Raw genomic sequence first — 7,099 nt, 5'->3', positions numbered from 1 at the left:
CTTTTGTTTACCTTGTTGAACAGCTCTGTTTTTAAATGAAAACGTAGATTATCCTTTTCTTTTTTTATGAGCCAAAGTCATAGCTTTCGTTTATCTCCATGCATAACACTGTCAAGGACATACGTTTTCTTTTAAAACGTTTTTACTGTTAGATGATGCTGCAGTAAGTGACATCAGAAAACTTTACATGGACATAACTTTAGGCCTATACTTTTAATAAAAAAATGTGTTTGTTTGTTTTTTTGCCGCATAATGCATAATTTAAAATAATGATTTGTCTATTTCGTTTTGCATGAAAAACCCTCAGTATGGTGAAGTTACATTTGAGCTTTTTGGGTGAAATATATATTTAAATGAGTCCTTTTGTATTTGTGTATGAATCAGTTCTTGAAAATGTTTAAGTTGTAAATACACATCCCTGCAAAATATCATCTTTAAAAACTCAGAGCTGGATTAGTATTTATCCAATAGGTAGCAAGTTTTTTCAATGTTTTGGTCAAATTTTCCAAATGCTATTCCTACAGTTTACATCAGTTTACAGAAATAATCCGGAATAAATCAAGTAGTAGGTGTTTTTTATAACTTAAGTCAGTATTAAGATGTTTTAATTGAATTAGACAACAAAATAATGGACAGATTAAGTGGCTGTGTAGTACTTCAGCATCATCTGTCAGAAGAGGGCACTGTTTAAGCATCCCTTCCTATAGGATTTGGCTGTAGGCCTGGTAAAAGCACAACAAACTCAGACTTTGTTTAAATTTTAATGTCCTATCAAGTTTTTAAGGCAGGAGCTATTTCTCTTTCCTGCTAGTAGAAGGTTAATTACCTCCTCTTTATTCTTTGGCACAGCAGTTTCTCCAAAACTGGATGTTGCAGGGGAAATCTGCATTGTTGGAAAGGCTTGCCAGCTTTAGCGGCTTCCTGTGTGGTAATTAATGCCTTTTTGCTAACGCACCTGAACTTGTGCCAGCAGTGCAAAGCAGCTGAACGAGGTGCAGAGCCTGTACCATAAAAACAGATTGTCTCTGCTGTACTACAGCAAATCCTGTGCCACCGTGGTGATGAACTGAATACGTTTCCTCTGCAAGACCTTTTGCAAAGTTTAGAATTTAAATACTTTGATGCTTGTAGTTTTTGGTAAAATATATTTTTTTTTTTTTGCTGAAAGCAGGATTGTTAGTATTATATCCTGATCTAAAGTTGCATGAACACCACTTGCTGTAAAAAAAGAAGAAAAAAATAATAATAAAAAGAGCATAAATTGTTCTTCAGGGGGTGGAAATCTAACAGAAGAATATTTATGAAGCTCCATTTTACAAAAACTCTGTTAAAGGTTTTAACATTTACTTTATGTTTAAAAACTTTTACAGGTCTTAGTTAAAATGCTTCGCTACAACCCATAAATCATAGCTCTTCTTGTCGGTTGTGCGTTGCGGAGCCTTAGAGCTTGGATAGTTCAAACTGTATCGATCGCATGCTAATTCAATTCTAAAAATAGAAAATGTTAGTTTACTGTCCGTCTGAGTCATGATGTTCTCGGGTGAAAAACTGAAAATGTTACAGGAGGAGGAGAGAGAAAACATCACTTTACTGGTGTGTGAAGCAAGGTTCAAATGTTTGTTATGCTACTTCCTTTGAGATTTGGCCCTCACACTTAATTTGAAACTACCAGAAGTGCCCATCTCTGAGGTAGATGATGCTGTCTAGTTTAGAAAGAATTGTGTAATTTTAGGCCCTGGAGCGAATAAATCTAAATAAAGATGCAATTTGTCATTTTTTATTTAGCATTCTGACTCAAATGCGTTGACGGCTTGAGGGTCTGGACTCATCTCTGACTACTTTGTAGTGGTTAATATGCCACCCTGAGGCAGAAGATTTGAAAGAAAAACAATAAAGTAAGCGAATTTGATTAGTACTATCAATAAACAACATGTTTTCTTTGTATTCATGCAGACTGTAGAGCTGCAGTCGTATCTGTACGAGTGTGCGTGTGCTCGCTCCTGGCCAATAAAGGATTAGTGTGACTGCAATGTTTAGTTGGCACAAAAAGAGCCAAGAGTGGCACAATTAAATGTCACCGAGTGATGGTAGTTACGGAAGAGGAGCAGGTTTGGTGATAAATGGTTCATCAACCTCAAGAGGGGGAAAAATAACGATTTGACTTCTTTCTTTTCACCCTATGTATTATTGAAGAACACAACTGGTAGTTTAAAAGTAGAATTGCTGTAGAACAACTGAGATGTTTGTATATGAATATCACGGTGTTGGCTGCATTCCACCTAGCCGCCAGTTTTCTGGCTGGCTTCGTCTCAGCTGACCTCAACACTTGCATTTCTGCTTGTTTAAAGTGCACTCCTTCCAGAAAAGTCAGTGTCTGCTGTGGAAAAGATAAGCTGCTCATATTTTTCATATACATGCATAAGTAAATGAAGACTTTATACCAGCTGGGTGCCTCCATTTGAAGGGAAATACAAGAAAAATGTACCTTTTTTATATTAAAGCAAAGGAATTTGAGTATTGTGGATAGTTTTGAAACTGGTGGATCTCAGAGTATTAAATATTTTGCTTAATTATCAAATCATCAAACACTAAAAACTCTAAATTAACCCCTTCAGGCCCTGTGTCACTAATTCCTAACATACCATTGAATCCTGGACTCCATTTAACTTAAGATGACCTTGAATAGAACAAATAAAAAACTGAACAAATTATACGAAGTAAACTCAGACATGAAAGGGTTAAAGAATAAACTTATATGGGGAAAAAAACTCCCAAAAAAGACATTGACTTTGTATCAATGTCTAATTTAATTTCCTTTTTAAATAAAAATAAATTATTTGAGACCCTTCAATCTGGGTTTAAGGCCAACCACAGCACAGAGACTGCCTTGCTGAGAGTAATGAATGACCTTTTAATGGCTGCAGACTCAGGAAAAATATCGATTTTAGTTCTTTTAGATCTCAGTGCAGCATTTGATACAGTGGACCACTCCATTTTATTACAACGTTTAAAATCTTGGGTTGGGTTTTCTGGCACAGTTTTAAACTGGTTTTATTCTTATTTATCGGACAGGTTTTTTAATGTTTTCATCGGCAATTCTTGCTCATCCAAAGGTGAAAATGACATGTGGCGTTCCCCAGGGTTCGGTACTGGGACCTCTGCTATCTTCAATTTACATGTTACCACTGGGGGAGATAATACGCCAACATAACCTTAATTTTCATTTTTATGCCGATGATACGCAACTGTACTTATCTTTTAAACCTGGTGACCTTGGTCTTTTGAATAATCTCAATAGCTGCATTGCTGATATTAAAACCTGGATGGCCCAAAATTTTCTGCAGTTGAACATGGACAAAACTGATGTGATTATTTTTGGTTCAGTTGAGGCCCGACATGGTGTGGCTTTGAAATTGGAGTCTCTATCGAACAATGTTTCTTCAAGCTGCAGAAATCTGGGGGTGATTTTTGATACTGATCTTAATCTGGAGACACATGTTAAATCAGTGGTCAAATCTTGTTTCTGGCAACTACATAGGTTATACAGGATAACCCCCCTCCTATCAAAAAAATGTCTTGAGATGGTGATTCATGCTTTCATTTTTTCCCGTTTGGACTATTGTAACGCACTCTACACATGCCTTTCACAGCAGAGTGTGTATCAACTCCAGTTAGTCCAAAATGCTGCCGCCAGACTCATAACTGGAACCAGAATGAGAGACCACATCACTCCATTTTTAGCGTCTTTGCACTGGCTCCCAGTCCGTTTTAGAATAGATTTTAAGATTTTATTGATTGCTTTTAAAGCACTCTGTGGTCTGGCCCCTAAATATATAGCCGATCTCCTCACTCCTTATGTACCTGGTCGCAATCTTAGATCTTTGGCAAAAGGCCTTTTAACAATCCCACAATCTAGATTGAAGACCAGGGGAGATAGGGCCTTTGCTGTAAGAGCCCCAACACTCTGGAACAGTCTCCCTGAAGAGATCAGGCTCGCTGGGTCCCTACCAGTATTTAAATCTCTTTTAAAAACTTACCTCTTCAGGTGTGCTTTTAATGATTTTATTGGTTCTTAAATCTAAACATTGTATTTTATTTATTTTATTGATTTTATCGATTTCATTGTTTTCTTGATTTTATTGATTTTACTGATTTATCTATTTTATTGATTCTAACCACTATCACCATCTCATATGTGTGCTGGTTTTATTTCTCCATACTGGAAACTGTTTTTAACACTGATTTTGTCTCATATTAACTGTACAGCACTTTGTAATCTGGATTTCGAAAAAGTGCTATATAAATAAAGTTTATTATTATTATTAATCTTTTTATGTTTTGCATCACTTTTTAACTGTAGAGAAGAAAAATAATCATTTAGTACATCTGCCACGTAACAGATGGCCCTGAGTTTCCATCACATTTGATTATGACCTGAATTTAAAAAAGGAAGAATTATTTGAACTGAATGGTGTGTTGTTCTGTATCTTGGTTTTATTGCAAACACACAAAGCTTCTCTAACACTTGTAATTTCCATATTATGAGAAATAAAAACTCAGACTTTGTATTGGACAGAGCCTTTGTTGGTAAATGATTTTTGTAAAGGCTCCGCAGCTTTTTGTTAAATTTGCAGAAATACTAAATGATGCTTCATGAAATGTCTCCTTTATCTAGCTTGGCTTTACTTTCAGATCTCACATCAGCCAACACTTAAAAAGATTTCTTTTTCCAAACAAATTAACTGTCAAAATGTAAAAAGCTGGCAATTAATGATTTGAAACCACCGAAGAGCAAAAAGATCCTCTAAGTACCCACTGAATTTTAAAATCCCGTTATGAAAATTTTGTTTTTTGGTATTTTTAACATGTTCTTGTGAATTTTTTCTGATGATGGACATATATTTAGATTATTATTATTAAAACTGAATTTCTGAATATGTGTTTATTTGAGTTTGACGTATCAGGAGCATATGAAGAAATGCAGATTGAAAAGTAGCTGTGTTGTAGGTGCTGCAGTCGGTGGGCAACAAGCTACCTGCTCTGCTCCATTCGTACTTTTCCTCATCTGAACTGGAATCTGGCTGCAGCTGGAGAGCTCCAATATTGCCTCCATTTATGTTTCTCCGGTAATGTTAAGTCTGGGTTGTGGGGGGCTGTAAGTTAGTGGGAGAGAATGTAAAGAAAGGCAGGATGGGAAATGCACGTTGGTGTACTCTGTGCCAACAGACCCGCCCACAACTCAGAGGGGACTTTCTAATAAACTACTGCCGCTCTACAAAAACTCTGTCCTAGAAAACAACACAGGTTTTTTTATTTTGCCCAAAAATAGCAAGATCCTAATTAAAAGACCACTGGGAACGCTTTAAAAAAAAAGGTAAGATGGGGGTCTGTATTGAGACACCTTAAAGTGTCATGTGATGGAACGAGCTTTTCCGCTTTCCACTCATACTTTATAAATGTTTTGGTGTAAAAGTGTCAAAATTTACTTTTTATGTAGCTTCTTCTAAAATAGTATGATTCCTAAATGTGTCTCTGAAAGCATCCAAACTGGGGAAAACCTGTTTACATAATCTGTGAGATTCTATATTTTGTCAAAACTCCTCGACACAGATCATTTTCTACAACTTTTGTTTGAGACCCAGAACAGACTATTACTAGCTTTTTTTTTTTTTTACAGCGATTAGATTTTTACAATTTTTTAATATTCTTTAAATCACACGGCGCATTTCCACTGCAAAAGCTACACGAGCAGCAAGATGGATGACAATTTAAACGACTCCCTCTGGCTTTAACACCATCAAACAACCTGTTTAAAGTGTTCTTCAAACTGTTTCATTGACTCTGTGAACTCTGAATGTCTAATGATCAATAGATCCGTTCAATAAGTGGTGGCAACGGTTCCCCTCCCTTCAGATTCTGCATCCTGTGTGTTAAACAAGATGCAAAAATAATAAAAGTATCTGCTCGAAATCAATCCTTCCTTTATTTTGGGTTGTTGCAACAGCTGATTTGGATCCTGATGGATGGATAAAAGCCGGTAAACTGACCAACTCTCGCTCCTCTTCCATCTCCCATGGTGTCATCATCTGGTAGTTTTGTGCTCGAGCATCCTGTCTCCGTGAGGGCAGACCAGCTTTGAGAGGCTGTTTCAAAAGCATTTTCTTGGCACACGGCTGAGCATTGCACAGCTGACAGCACAGCCATCCATTTTCATGCCAGGTTGAAAGGGATACAAGAGAATTTGACTGAACTGGGCAGTGACGAGGTTGTAGAGGCCACAAATCCCATGAAAGCAGCTGTTGTTTCTGAGTCTTCTGCATTGTCCTTGCATGCCTTTGCCTTGGTTGCTCTGAGAAGTTAAAAAATGGTGTGGAACAGTCAGGAAGACTGTTCAGATAAAGCCAAGCTTTATCTGAAAGCAGCTTTACATTAGAGACACTGAAGCCAGAATACATTACATTTATTAAGTGCATGAGACAAATGTATCCGAGTTTATTGAGGTAAAACCTTATTACTCATGATGAAGACTCAATAGAAGAAAAACAAAAGATATTTGCAGGAACCTAATCAAATTGTTTCTTATTTAAGCTTTATTTAAAAATTCCAACATTTTCGTTTTTAAGAGATTTCTTTTTTCAGCTCCATGGACACTTCTCTCAGATTTATCACTTAGAGCTTCATTTGAAAAGGTTCCATCAGACGTGCAGCTCCATGTCTGACATGGCAGAGCAGCAAAGCACAGATGTGACCTTAACGGTGGCTGCAGTCCATTTAGCTGCACAAATGAGCCATGACTGCCATGCCAGTTGTACATTTGTCACAGCAGGTTTTTTGTCTCCTTCTTACAAAATACCTACATTTATATACATATATATATATATATATAAATGCATATAAAAAAAGAAGACATTGTGCCACAAAACAACTATATCTTAAAAATAAACAAAGCTTAATGAAAACAAAATCTGGTTTGCTAAATAAAATAAAAAATAGCAAAAGAACGATAAATTTTTCTTAAAACTTTTGTCATGGTGCCTCTGTCAGCCCCGCCCCCTCTGCTCTGCTCTGCTCCTGACTCCACCAGCTGTGACCACTTCAT

The sequence above is a fragment of the Oryzias latipes genome, chromosome 15 (genome assembly GCF_053564925.1).
Source record: "Oryzias latipes strain Hd-rR chromosome 15, Olatipes_Hd-rR_3.1".
Classification (NCBI taxonomy): Eukaryota; Metazoa; Chordata; class Actinopteri; order Beloniformes; family Adrianichthyidae; genus Oryzias; species Oryzias latipes.
This window is presented reverse-complemented; position numbering follows the sequence as displayed.